We start from the raw sequence: 19,561 nt of genomic DNA, 5'->3' as shown, positions 1-19,561 counted from the left end.
CAATGGGAGTTGGTCTGGAGAGTTGAGAATGCATAAAAGGGAATGATTAGAATAAAGAAGTGAGGACATAGGATAAGACAGGGAAAAGATGGCAGAGTCAGTGAACTGGTAAGAATTACTAGAGTTAAGGAATTAATATCTCAAAGGACTGTTAAGAAGACTAGATATAAATCTTGGATGTAAGATTAGATTAGACATAAAGCATTTAGGACATTACCCAGAGCATATTAAGCATTCCATGAATAATAGTTGCTTTTACTTTTATTACTTTGAAATTTCTCAGAAGGTAACGTCACACTAACCTCACATGGCTATTTGTTTGTTTTTTTTTTTTAATAATTATGGGCCAAGTATTATTCTAGAAGCTGTGACTATCACAGTAAAATACAAAACCCTGGCTTCATGAAGCTCAAAATTTAAAGGGTTGATGAGAATTAATAATATATGGGCGAGCGGCTGACACAGTGCCTTGCAAATAGTAGGTGCTCAATAAATATAAATTATTATTATCTTTGGTTTCAGCATCTCTTTCTTCCATTTATTATGGGTACTATTAGAAGAACAATATATTCATTATATTTCTCTGCTTAAAAACCTACGTTGGGGGCCGGGCGCAGTGGCTCACACCTGTAATCCCAGCACTTTGGGAGGCCGAGGCGGGTGAATCACGAGGTTAAGAGATCGGGTGGATCACGAGGTCAAGAGATCAAGACCATCCTGGTCAACATGGTGAAACCCCGTCTCTACTAAAAATACAAAAAAATAACTGGGCATGGTGGTGCGTGCCTGTAATCCCAGCTACTCAGGAGGCTGAGGCACGAGAATTGCCTGAACCCAGGAGGTGGAGGTTGCAGTGAGCCAAGATCGCGCCATTGCACTCCAGCCTGGGTAACAAGAGTGAAACTCCATCTCAAAAAAAAAAAAAAAAAAACCTACGTTGGTTTCCTACTACAACATATCTGCTTGCACAGTGCATTTTTTTAAAGTATTTATTTTAAAAATTATATGCATGCTCTACATAGTACCAATATAATATACACATTATAAATCATACATTACTTAGAATAGTATCTGGCATACAGTTTAAACTCCATAAGTGTTAGCTACTGTTACTATAGAAAAGAGTTTTTAGGAGTTCAAATATTATATTTCCATAACTTATTAGGTCCTCTTGTACAACTCCCTTTGGAGACTACTGGTCTAAACTCTGCTTGGCTTTCAAAGGTCTCCACTGTCTGATCCCATCTAACATATTTAACCTCCTTTTCCACTAACCCAGATATACAGGTAGTCATTTCACTGCCTCTTGAATACCTCATGACTCCATTCTCATCCACTTGTCTTTCCCAGAAGACTTTCCAGATCATAACAGCCCTAAAGAGATCGACGGGAGCACTACAATTCTCCACTCGTCTTCCAATCTTCCTTCAGTACCTCAAATGATAATCTTTCCCTTTTATGATTTCCTGTGATACATAATAGTCTTGCCACGCTTAACTATATATAGTTGTCTTACACAGTTCTGTCCTATAGTGTGTGGATTATTTTACATACTAGACTTGCCTCTCCAGAATTTACTCAAAAACTTACTTTAGCACACAATAACACAGAGTGGTTAAGAACACAAGCTATGGTGTCAGTCAGAGGAAGGTAAGTTAAAAGAGAAAATTAATTAAAATACCTAGAACTGGATACGGCAGATAGCAGGTACTCAATAAACAGTGATTACCATTCACAATCTACATTATATCATACAAATGTAATAGTTTAACAAGAACCAGCAAATGCTTTTGCAAAGACATCGTGACTACAAAACTATCCACTATAAGTGATGTGCACCACCACCTTCCCAGTGGTATGCAGGAGTTCTAACCATGATGGAAAACAAAAAAAAGAGGATCCTCTAAACTCCTAATCCTTGCCTTAGACTGAACATCAAACCTATCTGTGGTGCTTTTAAAAATTTAAGGTGCAAGAAACTAATCTCACAAATTCTGATTCAATCGCTCTACAATCAGTCTTCCTTTCTATTTTTTATAAAGCTCTACGAGTGATTCTGACATGAGCCAATTTTGAAAGCAAATGATACTCTGTAAGATTAAAATACACTAAGAACAAATACAACTTTTGGAGTTTGATTGGAATATATTTGTGGAAGAGTAGAGGGTGGAAGAATAATAATGAAGTATAACCGTATTTCTAATTGCCTTGCTTTTTAGTGAGTGGAAGGGCAAATGTATGTTTTCAATTTGAGAACTGGGAGCAGATCCAATCAGATTAGAAGAGAAAACAAATAATGCTAACAAATTCTAAGATAGCCTCCATTCTTTTTCACTTTCCTTTCCACCAAGCTCCTGATTCTTCTCTCCTCAAACATCCTTCTCTCCTCCAGACCCCAAGTCACTCGGCCCAACACATTCTACATCAGTAGAGACGCTTTTGGTTAAAAGGATGCTTTTATAAACATTAGCTCATTTAATCTTATCAGAGCCTCCCAGATATTGTATTATCATTTCCATCGTGCCATGACGAATCTGAATTGAGACCTATTAAGGGTTTGCACAAGGTCATAAAGTTAATCCAAGAAAACCTCTCGCCACTAGCCTTTTTTTGCTCCCTTACAGATTTCTCTCCCCGTCCCATACAAATATTTCTCATAACCCTAAACCCTTACAACTATATCAGAACTCTGATTCTCTCGATCCCTTACGTACCCCCCTGCTTTCACCTCTTTGCTTCCCGCTGCTCAAGATTTTTTGTCCCCTCCCAAGGTGTACAATTGAGTATGTAAGCCGGGGAAGTGGAAAGCAAAAGGAGAAACCAGACAGAGGCAGCTCCAGACCTAGAAAAACCAGAGTGCCTAGGAAGTCGGCGTGACCGCTGCAGCAAGGCGCCACTCCCAAAACCTTAGATCCCCGACTCGGAATCCCGATCGGGGTCGCCGTTCCCGGTGACACACACGTGACATTAGCAGAGCCCGGACGACCCAGGATTGTGCGGCGGCCGCCATCTTCACCCACAATTCCCCACGCCGGCACGCCTGGCTGACTACGGCTGCTAAGCTGGGTCAAAATTTATCTTCCACGCCTGTTTGCGCAGACGCTAACTAGGAGGAAAAGAGTTTCGGGAGCATGGTGGTTAAGAAGAAAGCTGGGAGAAGAGAGGAGACAGGAAGGGAGGCCTAGTGAAGGAGAGGGGGAAGAAAGGAAGTGAAAAGAATTTGGCTGTTGGAATCTCAGATCTGGAATAGGCTGTAAAGATGTCTCTTTGTTTATAATCTCTAAGTGCCGAGGAACCTGAAGTTCAGTTAACCGGTGACTGAGTCAGGACATGCAAAATGGCAAGACCTCGGTAGAAGACCTCAGCTTTCCTGACTCTCAGTTTCCTGTTCCTTGAAAATGTCAGCTAAGGCAGCCCTGGTGAGGCCGGGGAAGAAGGAGGCGTAGCCCACTGCGCTCGGGAGGTCCAGGGCCCAGGAGAGAGAAAAAGGGAGACAAGGACGAGGGGAAAAGTGGAGAAGAGAAACTGGAATGAGGGTGTGTCCCAAGTGAATAAATGTACGTCGAGCCCGCCGAGCACATTCTTTCCTAGGGACCTTTGCGCTTGCTGTTGGCGTTACCTGGAATGCTCACTCAGGTATCTGCACCAGCTCAAGTCTGCTCAAAAGTGACCTCTTCGGAGAAAACAACTTTGACCATCCTATCCAAGGTGGTAATCATTCCACCAATGTTTGGTTTAAGTTTATATACCAAAGCACTTATCACCACCTGGCATATGAATTCAGGAGTTCTTAACCAGGATTGTGATTCATGAGTGGACTTCAGGAAATCTGTGAACTTCCTGAAATATTATGTAAAATTTAGTGACCATATGTGCCATCTGAACATCTAAGGGGAACCTGCAGATGGCTCTCTGTAGCACAATGGTTTGTAATTTTTTCTTTAACTATGGACACCTTTGAGAATCCGCATTGTTCTACAAAGAGCCATCTGGAGACTGAGGAAATTCCAGGTTAGACTAAGTGCTTGGATTTTAAAATACTTTATTATGGTCAACCTCTCCAGATTCCTGGGTAAGAGACAGCAACCAGTGATCCTGTGAAACATACCTTGGGCTTATCAGAAAAACCACCAAGTTTGGGGAGGGCGGGTTCTTTCTAGTTGGTAATCCTTCCAGTGCTTTGTTTTTTCAGGAAAAGTTATGTGTTTCTGGGATAGACAAAAAGGCCTGAGGTGAGTAGGGATGTAGGAGTTGCTTTATTACTAGGCTTGAAATCTTGGCCGTTTCCAGTCTTTCTTACCCCTACCGTTTACTGAAGTGTCACCTACCAGATTGAATTGGAAGACAAAAGAAACCCTTGAATTTCACCAGAGAAGCTTAATAATGCTACGCTGTCATATTTCTTGGCTTCATCCTATGTTCATTTAACACAATTTGCTAATACTTGATTCTGGGACCAATACGGATAGTAACATACTTTCCTGGTTCAGATTGACAGACCCTGACTTTTCAGCAACCTTGGAACTCCTGTATAACACTGCCAATTATATTATTTAAAATCTCTAAGTTAAACACTGCCTCATGTTCTCAATTTTAGTTTCAAGGTTGCATGGTGTAAATGAAAGAACAATGATTTTTTTTTTTTTTTTTTTGAGAGATGGGGTCTAACTGTATTGCCCAGGCTGGTCTCAAATTCCTGGGCTCAAGACCTCCTCTCACCTTGGCCTCCAAAAGTGCTGGGATTACAGGCATGACTCACTGTGCCCAGCTGAAAGAACACTGATTTTTAGCATCCAGAATACTAGATTCCATTCCCAGTTTTATCAGTTATTAACTGTGACCTGGAAAAGATCCTACACCTGTCTAACAGGGTAAATAAAACCTACCCTGGTACCTCAAAAGGTTACTAAGAGAATCAGGTGACAGAATGGATGCAAAGATGCTTTGTCACCTGCAAAGTACTATATGTAGGTCCATGTAGTACTATCAAAATACCACTGAAGTATCCAAATCATAGGATGTTAAGCTGGAAGAGATCTTAGGAGCTCAGCAAGCCCCATTTCTTTATTTTAAAGATGAAGAGGCTGGGCACAGTGATTTATGCCTGTAATCCCAGCACTTTGAGAGGCTGAGGCAGGTGGATCACTTGAGGTCAGAAGTTTGAGACCAGCCTGACCAACGTGATGAAACCCAGCCTCTACTAAAAATACAAAAATTAGCCAGGTGTGATGGCAGGTACCTGTAATCCCAGCTACTTGGGAGGCTGAGGCATGAGAATCACTTGAACCTGGGAGACGGAGGTTGCAGTGAGCCAAGATCTTGCCACTGTACTCCAGCCTGGGTGACAGAGTTGAGACTCCATTTCAAAAAAAAGAAAAAAAGAAAGAAAATGAGACATATTAACAAATATATTTGATTAGTAGGTGCACTTTATGTGAAAAGAATACAAGAGCTCTTTTGAGACCTAATATAAAAGATCATCAATGGATAAATAACTTTTTTTTTTTAAGTCTCACTCTGTCACCCAGGCTGGAGTGCAATGGCATGATCTCTGCTCACTGCAACTTCCGCCACCTGGGTTCAAGCGATTCTCCTGCCTCAGTCTCCTGAGTAGCTGGGATTACAAGCATGTACCACCTTGCCTGGCTAATTTTTTGTATTTTTAGTAGAGACAAGGTTTTGCCATGTTAGCCAGGCTGGTCTTGAACTCCTGACCTCTACTGATCTGCCCTCTTCTGCTTCTCAAAGTGCTGGAATTACAGACGTGAGCCACTGCATCCAGCAATAAATAACCTTTTTGAAGGAAGCCTATGATAAACCAGCCACTTTTGAATCTGTTGCAGTTTTCATCATTATCTTGTGGCCTTGCTTGGAAGTTCTTTTTGCTTCATGGAGACTACATGTTAGTACTATGTTTCATTATTAATTACAGAATAGCTGAGGTAACATTTCCACAGAGAATGTAGTAATAAAGACCTTCCCACCCCACTCCACCCCAAGCAAAGAAAGAGTTGCTAACCAATTGCCTCGTGGTCTGATTTTTCCCACTACAGCTTCTCAGGTCAGGCATTGCAAAAGACAAATTAGTTCATTGTATCTCTGAGCATCTAAGATAAATTATAACCCAGAGATGGTCAGTTTAGGCAAAATATCCTGAATATATATATATATATATATATTTTTTTTTTTTTTTACAAAAGGCAAGATGCTTATAAATAAGAAAAGTCCGTTGGATTTGACAAAATAAACTGATTCCATGGGATTTGCATAAAATTTAGACCCTCAATTCTTTTATTTCTGATTCTCCCTTACGGTGCTCTAGATTTGTTAATACAGAATACTTACTCTGCTGTTTTAAGTGGAATCCATTGGCAAAATGTCCCCCTCCCGTATTCCCCTGCCTATATTAAACACTCTAAAGCAGGGGTCCCCAAACCCCAGGCCATGGACCAGTGGTCTGCTAGGAACCTGGCCACGCAGCAGGTGAGTGGTGGGCAAGTGAGCAAAGCTGAGCTCCACCTTCTGCCATTAGATTCTCGTAGGAGCTTGAACCCTATTGTGAAAGTGCAGGTTGTGCACTCCTTATGAGAATCTAGTGCCTGAGGATCTGTCACTGTCTCCCATCATCCCCAGATGAGACCATCTAGTTGCAGGAAATCAGGGCTCCCGCAGATTCTGCATCATGGCATAATGATAGAAATAAAGTGCACAACAATGTAATGCGCTTGAATCCTCCAGAAACCATTCTCCCACCCCACTCCCATCTGTGGAAAAATTGTCTTCCATAAAACTGGTCCCTGGTGTGAAAAAGTTTGGGGACCACTGCTCTAAAAAGAGAATTAATCGGAATAAAGCCCAGTCCTTCCAAACTAAACATCAGCGCCTTGGAGCTTATCTTCACCCCTCCTCTTCATCTTTTTGACCACTCATTTTCTGGTAGCCTCACCACTGTTGCTATAGAAACAGTGATATCACCAATTGTGATTCTGATGTCACTCTCCAGTCCCAGCAAGCGGGAGGTACATAGAAGGCCACAGGAGGAAACAAGATCTTAAGCTGAGCAAAAACATCCCAGCATCTAAATTGACTTTAAAAGTATATTCTGGAGTCTTCTGTGGTTCACTATTCAAGTGCTACAGAGGTAGGAAATCTTACTGGACTGATAAAACAGCACATTTTCTGATCCTCTGTGGTTGGAAGGGAGAATTCAGTGACAAGTGATAAGCAACTTTTTATGTTCAACCCACCCTTGTTCTTCTGTCAATCCAAAATTTTTTTTTTTTTTTTTGAGATGGAGTCTTAACTCTGTTACCCAGCCTGGAGTGCAGTGGTGCAATCTTGGCTCACTGCAACTTCCACCTCCTGGGTTCAAGTGATTTTCCTGCCTTAGACTCCCAAGTAGCTGGGATTACAGGCATACACCATGTCACCTTTTCACCTGGCTAATTTTTTTTTTTTTTTGAGACAGAATTTCACTCTTGTTACCCAGGCTGGAGTGCAATGGCGCGATCTCGGCGCACCGCAACCTCCGCCTCTTGGGTTCAGGCAATTCTCCTGCCTCAGCCTCCTGAGTAGCTGGGATTACAGACATGCGCCACCATGCCCAGCTAATTTTTTTTTGTATTTTTAGTAGAGACGGGGTTTCACCATGTTGACCAGGGTGGTCTCGATCTCTTGACCTCGTGATCCACCCGCCTCGGCCTCCCAAAGTGCTGGGATTAAAACTTTTTTTTTTTTTTGAGACAGAGTCTCACTCTGTCACCAGGAGCCAGGCTGGAGTGCAGTGGCGCAACCTCAGCTCACTGCAACCTCCGCCTCCCGGGTTCAAGCAATTCTTCTGCCTCAGACTCCCCAGTAGCTGGGACTACAGGCGCGCACCACCACGCCCAGCTAATTTTTTTGTATTTTTAGTAGAGATGGGTTTCACCACGTTGGCCAGGATGGTCTCGATCTCTTGACCTCGTGATCCACCCGCCTCGGCCTCCCAAAGTGCTGGGATTACAGGCGTGAGCCACCGTGCCCGACCATTTTTTGTATTTTTAATACAGACAGGGTTTCGCCATGTTAGGTAAGCTGATCTCGAACTCCTGACCTTAAGTGATCTGCCCAACTCAGCCTCCCAAAGTACCAGAATTACAGGTGTGAGCCACCGTGCCCAGCCTGCTCAGACAATTCTAATCCTACCTCTGGAAATAAATAAACCTCTTCTTCAGCAGCATTAAAGTCAAACCTACCATCTTTGCAGCTGACATTGTGATCTTTTTACAGATTGGACAAGATCTCCTCAGCCATCCTTTTGGAGACATGAGGGGTCTTACTTCCTGCTTCCCCATTTGATAGAGTAGAAGCTTGGCTACATACTGACTTTTCCTATTCACCCTGTGGCCATTCCTAAAGTTCTTTTCTTTCCAGTGCCCCAAGAGCAAAACAGAACTGGTATAGCCCTGAGTCCAATTCTCATGCACTTTTATCCTCTCACTGTTGTTTCTGAAGCCTTGGTTAGACAACAGAGAACTGGGAAAGGTCAGGATATGTATAGCTGTGTAGTGAAAGTATATCTGTACTAACAGGGGCTAGAGGAAGAAGATACTACTCAGGGAACGTGAAAATAAAGAAGTTCCACTGGAAAGCTTAACAATGAGTGGTGCCATTGAGACACGCACATACACGCACACACGCACTCACCCTAATCATTATTTAAACAAAATCGATTGAAACTGATTTAATCAGCAACAAGGTTTATTGAGCTTCTACGATGTAGCAGGTACTTACAGAAAGGAAGGCAGTAAAATAGAATGGATATAAGAAACATATTCTTCCCTCTCAAAACTAGTAATCAAACCTGGTTGAATAAACCTCAAAACTTGATCAAGTATGTAGCAACCCTGCAAGAACTTTACTTATACTTTCTGCAATCTGAGTTTTTCCATGAGTTTAGGAACCTTGGGTAAACAGGAACTTCTCACTTAAAATGGATACAGGAGAAAAATGCCTTGAGATAGAGCCGTGGTCTAGGATTCAACCACCATTACCAAGCCCCTGTGTTGCTTATGCCCTTCCTGACTGGCATTCAGATTTGCACTCCTCCTCAACTTGAAGTAATCATCACATTGACATTTTTGAGGAACATTTTAGTCCAATCTTTCTATTGCCCATGGGAAAATTTCACAGCTGCCAGAATGTTAGCAGGGCTGGAATATCTAAAGAAATATATATACACTGATTCTAGCATTTCCTTTCTGAGCATCAATATCCTAACCTATGAGAGTGCTAGAAAACATGGCTTCTACGGTCCATTTATCATTAATTTAATAGATAACACAAAGTGTCATTTTCATTAACTACAGGATGTTATTTACCAATTTTTGAACTTATAGTAATTTATGAATCCATTCACTGACTTCATTAAACTCTTTAGCTCTTCCTTTTTTGACACTTCGTTATGAGAAACATTGATTTAGAAATCTGAATGTCGTTACCATTAATAAGTATTAAAGTACCTCTTTATAGATGCTATCATCTATAAAGACAATTAGGAAGTTTTAAAAGTCCAAAACAAGCTTCACAATGCAGATAAACACACACATAGGACCTAGAAAATAGAATAAAAAACATTAGAACATAAGTAAGTGAAGTATTTGCTGAATGTATTTGACTAGTAGGTTCTCTTTCTGTGAAAAAAATACAAAAGCACTTTTGAGATGTTGATTTATTTGTACTAGTGGAATAGGAAGGTCTGTTAGTAAATCATGACTGAGTCTCTGGGGTGAACGTATCTCCCAAAGGAGTTGAGCTTCAAGAAGTCTTGAATATATGAATTACCACCATAGTAAATTTGAGCAAGCCATCTCTTTTTTGTTCTTGGATTCTCCAATCCAAAAGAAAAACTGAGCTATCTGAAAATGGGCAGATTGTGCATATTCATCCTTCCAGCAGATAATTATTACGCTCCAATTTTAAGATACTAGCTACTATGAGGGATACCAAGATGAATAGGAAAATGCCTCGCCCCTTATGAAGTCACCCAGTAAAGAAGATGAAATATATGGGAGCAATTAAAATACAAGATAGAATGTACATGTTGAAACAAAATATGATAGAAGCCTCAGTGAGGGAGCAATCACATTCACTAGGTATCTAGAAAATATTTCATGGATAGGGTAGCCCTCGCTTGACCTGGGCTAAAAAGTAAGGGTGAATTCAGAGAGCCATTACTGGGTGCTGGGTGGATAGTCGACAAGAGAGTACAGTGCTCTGACGTCTTCCACTGAAACATCTCAGTAGAACTAGAACAAGGAAGTTAATTAATCTGAAAGATATCTATGAATCCCCCTCGTAACTTGAGAGTGTGTATTTGTAGTCCTCAAAGATGCTTGCAAAGTGTTTTGAGTTCTATAAATTTAGGGTGCTTATTCATTCCAGCTGTTTTTCTTCCAACTTCTTATTCAAGCAAGTTTAAAACTAAGCTAAAAATTTTTAGTGTCCTCATTGTTTAAAAAGACTGTATGCCAATGATTTGAAAGTGAGGAATAACAATAGTCATTTAAGAAATAATTGGTCCAAAAGTGGAACCGTTTTTGTCATCTGGGAACTGCTAGAATGCACCAAGAATAAGATGTGCACTCATGAAATTTGAATGTCATTTTGAGCTCATTACTTAAATGCACATGTGAAAAATAATAAATGGGTCAAAATCATTATTTGGTAATAAGAGCAATAAGTTTCATCTGTAAAATTTGTCATTTTTATCTGTGTCTTTCCATCACAGATTCCTTATATTACATGGCAGAAGGGGGGATAAACTGAGGGATGCTGAAGACATCAATGAATTAATCAAGAGTTTTCCTTATATCTCAGAACCTATCCTGAGTAAGAGTAAGTGATCACATAATTTCCTACTTTTTGTGCATAATTTTCAGCATTATAATTGTATATAGCTTAAATAAGGAAATGTATCCTATTGATTTTGTCACACTTTTCTGTTAGAAGTAACTCATTTGGATGAAATATAAAGTGAAGATTAAGAGATTGTGTTTCTGGCTCTCACTAGTACATCAGTAATCTAGGACAACCTGCTTCTGAGTCTTCCAATTCTTTGGCCAAATCATAATACCATTCATTATTTTCTTTATAGTAATGATGCAAGCATAACAATATTTATATGTAAGTATATGTAATAGTGATACAAGCCTAAAAATATTTATATGTATATATGTTTATGCAGAGGACATTACAGGGTTTAACCTGAGACATTGACAACTTCCTTGTTAAGGTAACAAAACATTAAAATAAGATACCAAAAATAAATTAGAAATCGGGCTGGGCAGGGTGGCCCACACCTGCAATCCCAGCACTTTGGGAGGCCAAGGCAGGTAGATCACTTGAGGTCAGGAGTTCAAGACCAGCCTGGCCAGCATGGTGAAACCCTATCCCTACTAAAAATACAAAAATTAGCCAAGTGTGGTGTGCCTGGTGTAGTCCCAGCTACTTGGGAGGCTGAGGCAGGTAATTATCACATTGACATTTTTGAGGAACATACTAATCCGATCCTTCTATTGGCCATGGGAAAATTTCACAGCTTCTAGGATGTTAGCAGTGCTGCAATATCTAAAGGAATTAGATATTCCCTTGGGAGGCAGAGGTTGCGGTGAGCAACCTGGGAGGCAAATGTTACAGTGAGCCAAGATCGCACCAGTGCAGTCCAACCTGGGCAACAGAGTGGGACATTGTCTCAAAAAATAAAAGAAAGTTAGAAAATCTGAAAGACATGGGTAAATAATTATATTTCTGGACCTAGCCAGTGTTTCTCACAGAGTCTCTCCAGATAAGCCCTGGTCTAGAAATTCTCAATTCTTGATGTATATTAGAATCACCCAGGGAGCATTTAAGAATTTTAAGAATGCCTAAGTTTCCCCAACCAAAAACCATTGAAATAAGATTTTCAGGGGGATGGTAACTTGGATTCAGTATCTTTACACAGTTCTCTTGGTGATTCTCATGTCTAATTAGAGGAGAGAACCCATTGTTTACCTAAGGAATCCATTGTATTTGGATACCTGGAAGATTAAAATAAACTGCTTCCTTAGCTCAGTAATCTGAGGTAGTGATTTCTGTGTGAAAACAGGTGCAAATTATTGTGAGAGCAAAGAATAAGTAGCTCTTAAAAGATCTTGTATTTTCTTTTTAATGATTATCTGAAATATCCTGTATAACAAAAATGACATATCCACTTATATAAGTTTCAATCATGTATTTAATCTTTCGTTGATCTGTGCTGGTTTTATTTTGAGGGAAGATGTCCATCCTCACCACAGTCCAAAGTCATTTAAAACAAATATTTCCAGTTAACCAGATGTTCATGCCTTAATATTGCTTCACTTATTTCAAGCAATTCTTCATAAAACACAGTTGTACTATAAAAAATTAGGATAAGCTGTTGGGCTTGATTACAACAGTATTTTAAACCAGTATTTTGTTGGAATTAAAATACAGAGATACGCTGTTTCATAAAGATGTTCGAGGCATTGGGGAGGAGAAATGGTGTAGCTATTCCACCTTGATAATCGAGACGTATAGGTCTGAGCAGAATTTTTTTGTTTTTAAATTTTTTAATGGCAGCTGAGTCTAGGGGATGAAGAGGGAAGGAGGGATAAGCTGAGCAAAGTTTTTAATATAAGAAGGGAAACGTCAATGTGGAAGCCTGGGAATGGAAGTCTGACATAGAAAAGCGGGCAAGATTCTCATAATTTTAGGTGATCAGTGGATAACTCTAAGTCATTATGATAGTTGGCCATAAGTAAGGAGTACATAGAGTAGGTACCATGATCAATCAATGAAAGCAGCAGGTCTAAGCAATTCGTTTAAGAAAAATGACTGCAAATGTAAAAAGAGAGAAATAGTAGCAAGAGGGAAGTCTGGGGTGGAATAAGACAATTAAAATGAATCTCAGTTTTCTGTCTTAGAAGACCAGGTAAATGGTGGTGCCATTACCGAGGTTAGGGAATTGAGCAAAGTTTTGGAAAGGCTGTGAACAGATTCACTTCAGCAAGGAAATCACTGCATCCGTGGACAAAGGCCCGTTGGATGGCGCACATGACATCTCTTTTGTTCTGACTGATATTCAGAAATTCCACTGAACCGTCGAGGCTGAGAATTCCCCCAGGATCCTTGTCTAATGAGGAGAGTTTGGTCTTTAGTAAGAGAGATGCCAGACTTACTGCTAGTATGAGTAAGTTACAGCTTTAGAAATTAATTAAAAATAAAACATCTTTTACTTAAAAGCTAAGTTGGTAGGGCCAGAACCACCAACAAGGGAGCAGTAAATTAATTCTATTTTGGTCACATTGAGTTGTGAGTGTCTACTGAAAAACCAGTGGGTGCAGGGGGAGAGGGTCGTCAAGCAAGGACACAAAGGGGTGGGACATGGCTGCTAGGTTCATTCATTTAACAAAGATGTGTTAAGCACCTGTAGGAGATACCAGGCACTAGCTTCTTCATTAGAGGTGCAAATATGTTTAAGAAATCTTCCTTCCATTGAGAGCTGAGGATGAAGATATCCAGAGTGGAGTGGGTCTAAAGTGGCTGTTGGGGAAGGTCTCTATTGAAGGCATTATTCATATTTCCAATGCCTTAGCCGTGATCACCACGTTTCTTCTTACTTTTATATAATCTGCCCTTTTGATGATTCTTTCTTATTTTTTTTTTCCTAATTCCAGATGTCAGATAAGGTTGACTGGTTACAAAGTCAAAATGGAGTATGCAAAGTTGATGTCTATTCTCCTGGAGACAGCCAAGCCCAGGGGTTTGGGGTTAAGAATATGGGGCTCTCTCCACCATACCACCAACCTCTTATTTTTCACGGTGGGATTCTTGAGGTGGATAGGAAATGAGCCCCTGTAGAACAAAACATTCCCATTTATAGTTTTCTGGAAGAAAAATTCCCATGGTATTTAATATGCTATAATTAATGAAATATATATGTACATATAAGCTGTATAACATATATCATGTATGTATATATCATGTATATGTAAATATATATGTATATGTCATGTGTATATTGTAGCTGTAAAATTTTAATTTTCCAACAGAGAGGAATTAGAGATAAATGTCTCCAAGGCTTATAGAATATATTTTCTAAAATGTAGGACACCTTAAAGTTTTCAGAACTATAAACTCTCATCTAAGCCACTTTGTCATTCTGCCTTTACTGTTCAACAAACATTTATTAAATACTTAATATCAGGCAATGTATCAGTCAGGGTCTAGTCAGAAGATAAAAACTATACGAGTAACTTAAAATTTAAAAATTATTTAGTAACAAAAGGTAGTTAACTACTAAAAGGCATAAAAGAGGACTCTAGGAATTCCAGAAGTAACAAATGCAGAAAGCAGCTACTACCCCCAGGCTGAGATTGCATAAACAAGGAAGTAAGTAGGTAAATATAAGAGCTCCCCTCCCTCAACCGAAGCTGCTTCCCATCTCTTTGGAAAGAATGTGGCTGCCACAGGAAACTTGCCAGAGGGAAGCCCTTTCCTCCTGCTCTGACCATGCGGTGACCCCATACCCTCTATTGACAAAGTCAACTGCAAAGGAGAAATGTTTAGAGTTCAGCTCTGGTGTCACAAAGAAAGGCAAAGAAGGGCGGATTTGGAGTGAGAGATCGTAAATCAATAACTGGCACAGACACCATCCTGAGTGCCAGAGTCAGAGACATAAAAATAAATTAGAATTCTCTCCTTTTAAGGATCTCATAATCTAATGGAATCACTATCATTAATAGACTATTACAACATATATCAGGCCAGGCCCAGTGGCTCACACCTGTAATCCCAACACTTTGGGAGGCCAAGGCAGGAGGATTGCTTTAGCCCAGGAGTCGGAGAACAGCCTGGGCAACATGGCGAAACTCTGTCTCTACTAAAAAGCAAATTAGCCAGGTGTGGTGGCACACACCTGTAGTCCCAGCAACTTGAGAGTCTGAGGCGGGAGAATCAGTTGAGCCCAGGAGTTTGAGGTCGCAGTGAGCTGTGATCATGTGGGCTCCAGCCTGGGCAACAGTGAGACCCTGTCTCCAAATTAAAATAAATAAATAAATAACACTTATCAAACATTTATTTGCATGTAATCAAATGCAAATGACCCATATTCTTCTGTTTGCCAAATCTGGTCAATCTATACATAGCCTTATAGAGAAAACACTAACAAATATGAGACATTAAGACATAAAGATAATAAATATTCAATTACCATGAAGGGCCAGCCAGAACTGCTTCTACTGAATCTTTGATTTACCTCTGCCCTTTCATTTGGAGAGACAAAAGGCAGATCAGTTTCAATGCTAAATCAAATGAATTTAGTGATTTTTCACTAAATGAGAAACAATGTGAGGGACACAAAAAGGAATGTAACAATTACTGAAGCTTATCATTCATTTGGGAAGATACACACGTGAAAATAGACACGTCAGCCAGGGGAGCGGCGTGAAGAGCAGACGCCGCGGCCTCCACCACCACTGCCTCCACCACCACTGCCATACGCAGTCTCTAGACACACTCTAGTCCTACGGGCCACGCCTGGGCCTTGCTGCCAGGAAGCTTCGGCTGGCAGCTCCGCTTGCTGCGTCTCAGGTTTCTTTACCTCCAGAAAGAAGAAAATTGACCCCTTGAATTCGGGAAGTTCAGTGAAGAGTCTGAAATTAGGGTCTTATTTCAAATTTAGACGTGGCTAATTGAGGTGCAACAAGACCCAATGGGCCAAATACTGGAAATAAAATATGCCAGTTCAAACTAGTGCTTCTGAGAGAGTCTGCTGTTGGCAAATCAAGCCTAGTGCTTCATTTTGTGAAAGGCCAATTTCATGAATTTTAAGAGAATACCATTGAGGTAACTCTCGAAGTGACAGAAGCTGTTTCTTTGTGAAATATGGGCCCGAAAAGAAAACCAACCGCTAGTGCTGGTGATGGGAGTGAAGAGAAAATGAAGAGATCTAAGAGTGATGGTTCTTTTTTTTTTCTTTTGAGACGGAGTCTCACTCTGTCACCCAGGCTGGAGTGCAATGGCGCGATCTTGACTCACTGCAACCTCCGCCCCCCAGGTTCAAGTGATTCTCCTGCCTCAGCCTCCTGAATAGCTGGGATTATAGGCACGTGCCACCGTGCCCAGCTAATTTTTGTATTTTTAGTAGAGACGGGGTTTCAACATCTTGGCCAGGCTGGTCTCGAACTCCTGACATTGTGATACACCCGCCTCAGCCTCCCAAAGTGCTGGGATTACAGGTATGAGCCACCGCGCCCGGCCAAGAGTGATGGTTCTTAGCCAGAAAATAGACATTTTGGATAAATTAAACTGGTTTTACATATTCAGCTGCTTGTCTAACCCAAACTGTGTGTGTCTTACACAAAAGTATCGTTTGAAATATGGGATATAGCTGGTCAAGAACAATACCGTAGCCTAGCACCGATGAACTACAGAGGACACAAGCAGCCATAGTTGTATATGATAACACAAATGAGGAGTCCTCTGCAAGAGCAAAAAATTGGGTTAAAGAACTTCAGAGGCAAGCAAGTTCTTAACATTGTAGTAGTTTTATCGGGAAGCAAGGCTGACCTAGCAAAGGAAAAAGTAGTAGATTTCCAGGAAGCACAGTCCTATGCAGATGACAATAACTTATTATTCATGGAGACAGCAGCTAAAACATCAATGAATACAAATGAGATATTCATGGCAATAGCTAAAAAGTTGCCAAAGAAGGAACCACAAAATCCAGGAGCAAATTCTGCCAGAGGAAGAGGAGCAAACCTTACTGAACTCACACAACCAAGCAGGAGTCAGTGTTGCAGTAACTAAACCTCCAGTTTGAACTAGACGGAATAGTCTTCTGCTTCTTAACTGTTAGTAATGATGGAATTGGAGCATCTATCCAGCCCAGTATGACTTCCAAAAGAAGAGACTTGTGATAATAGAGTCAAGTTTCTAATACAGAATTATTTTAAGTGTTTTGAACTTAATTTTTAGTAACATGCATGGGTCCCTCTCACTAATGTTTCAGCAATAGGGAAAAATTAGAACTATGTGTACACTTATTTCATTATTCCCCCTAATTTCTCATCACTAGGAATATAGACAAATGACTGACTGGATCCACACAGTTAACCAGCCTATTTCTCCACACTGGTACAGTAGTCAACTGTGAAAAAAATTTAGAATTTACTAATTTGGGCTTTTTCAAAAACATTCTTTTTTTAGAAGGAGATTTTAATGTTATTTATGCTTAGCCATAGTATTCAAGCAAATGTTCATTTCTCCTGGTATCTGTATTTAAAATGTACATTCCATATTTTAATAAATTAACCACAAGAAAATAATCCCACATATACAAGGTGGAGGTGGAAAGAGCATTAATGGCATCTAAATTATTGCCAGTCCTGGTTTTTTGTTTTTTTTAATGGGGTAAAAAAATCAAATGTAACCCCACCTTGTTTTAGGAATTTGAGAACTAATAAATGCATCTTAATGGATGGTGTTCCTTTCAAACATGTGAGTCATTTAACAAAAATGAAATAAACCAGATATCTGTGATTTCTAATTAATCACTGCTGGGCAATACATAGGTTTTGTTGTTTGGTGCAGGGAGGAGACTTTCATTCACTTTTGATGCAATGAAGTCAATGCACCAACAATTACGTATATTTAAACTTCATTATTTTAAATTCAATCTTTAGCTGTACAACAGGATACTGCATTGTAGTTTCTGTATATATATTACTTTTCTATAATATTTAAGAGTTGCTTAAAAGTATACAAAATGTACAGTTACTAAAACAGCTAATTATTTTTCTCCTCCCTCTGACAGGAAGGGGCTTCAGTTGTTCCTCCATGGCTAGAACCTTAACAAACAGTGTACCCATAATTTGTAACATAAAGCATTGCAATATGTTAGTAACAATCTTGCAGCCTCGTTTTCCAACGTTCAATTATTTTGATCAGTTTGGTATTTGGACTAATTATTTTAGGTGTTTTCATTATGTGAGAGCTACCGTGTGTCAGAGATGATTTTTTTTTTCTTTTTTTGAGATGGAGTTTCGCTCTTGTTACCCAGGCTGGAGTGCAATGGCGCGATCTCGGCTCACTGCAACCTCCGCCTCCTGGGTTCAGGCAATTCTCCTGCCTCAGCCTCCTGAGTAACTGGGATTACAGGCATGCGCCACCATGCCCAGCTAATTTTTGTATTTTTAGGAGAGAGATCCAAGATGGCTGACCACTAGTAGCTCAGGATAGTAGCTCCTAGTGAAAGTGCAGAGAACGAGAGGACGCCACACTTTCAGATGAATTTTTGTTGCTCACGGACCAGGAGATTCCCAGCGGAGGAGTCCCACGGGTCGCTAGTGCGACTGTTGTGGCCAGCGCGGCAGTTCTTGGTGCAGAGTGAGCGGGACTGGGTGCCCTTTTGGCCGATTTCCGGGCAGAAAAGCACCATCAATCTTAACACCGCTGTTTTGGCCGGCGCAGTGGATTGCTCAGATTTTGGTGCTGGGAATCAACAAGTTCGACGTCCACTCAGAAACCTAATTTGAAAGTCGGAAATCACAAAGACGACAGGTGGATAAAGTTACAATGATGGGAAGAAACCAGCGTAAAAAGGCTGAGAATACCCAAAATCAGAATGCCTCTCCCTCTACAGGTGATCACAGTTCCTCATCAGCAACAGAACAAGCCCTGATGGAGAACGAGTGCGATCCATTAACAGAAGTAGACTTCAGAAGGTGGATGATAAGAAACTTCTGTGAATTAAAAGAACTTGTTCTAACCCAATGCAAAGAAACTAAGAACTTTGAAAAAAGGTTTGACGAAATGCTAACGAGAATAGACAATTTGGAGAGGAATATACGTGAATTAATGGAGCTGAAAAACACAACACGAGAACTTCGTGAAGAATGCACAAGTTTTAACAGTCGAATTTTTCAAGCAGAAAAAAGGATATCAGAGTTCGAAGACCAACTTAACGAAATAAAACGAGAAGTCAAGATTAGCGAAAAAAGGATAAAAAAGAATGAGCAAAGTCTCCAAGAAATACGGGACTATGTGAAAAGACATAATGTACATTTGATAGGTGTACCTGAATGTGACGAAGAGAATGAATTCAAGTTGGAAAATACTCCTCAGGAGATTATTCAGGAAAACTTTCCCAACCTAGTAAGACAGGACAATATTCAACTCCAGGTAATACAGAGAACACCACAAAGATATTCCTCAAGAAGACCAACCCCAAGGCACATAATCATCAGATTCACTAGGGTTGAAGTGAAGGAGAAAATACTAAGAGCAGTTAGAGAGAAAGGTCAGGTTACCCACAAAGGGAAGCCTATCGGACTTACAGCAGATCTCTCAGCAGAAATCCTACAAGCCAAAAAAGAGTGGGGGCCAATATTCAACATCCTTAAAGAAAAGAACTTTCAACCCAGAATTTCATATCCACCCAAACTGAGATTCAAAAGCGAAGGAAAAATAAAATCTTTTGCAAACAAGCAAGCACTTAGAGATTTTACCATCACCAGGCCTG

General features: G+C 40.3%; 1 pseudogene; it reads left to right on the top strand.

The window, feature by feature from the left end:
- The first annotated feature begins 6,444 nt into the window (after positions 1–6,444).
- Positions 6,445–16,848, top strand: LOC105731154 (ras-related protein Rab-5A-like; annotated as a pseudogene).
- The last annotated feature ends 2,713 nt before the right edge of the window (positions 16,849–19,561 follow it).

This window comes from Aotus nancymaae, unplaced genomic scaffold, assembly GCF_030222135.1.
Source record: "Aotus nancymaae isolate 86718 unplaced genomic scaffold, 86718_ANA_hifiasm-v0.15.2.pri h1tg000016l, whole genome shotgun sequence".
Lineage (NCBI taxonomy): Eukaryota > Metazoa > Chordata > Mammalia > Primates > Aotidae > Aotus > Aotus nancymaae.
Note: the sequence above shows the minus strand (reverse complement) of the source record. Positions and strands in the feature narration are given on the sequence as shown.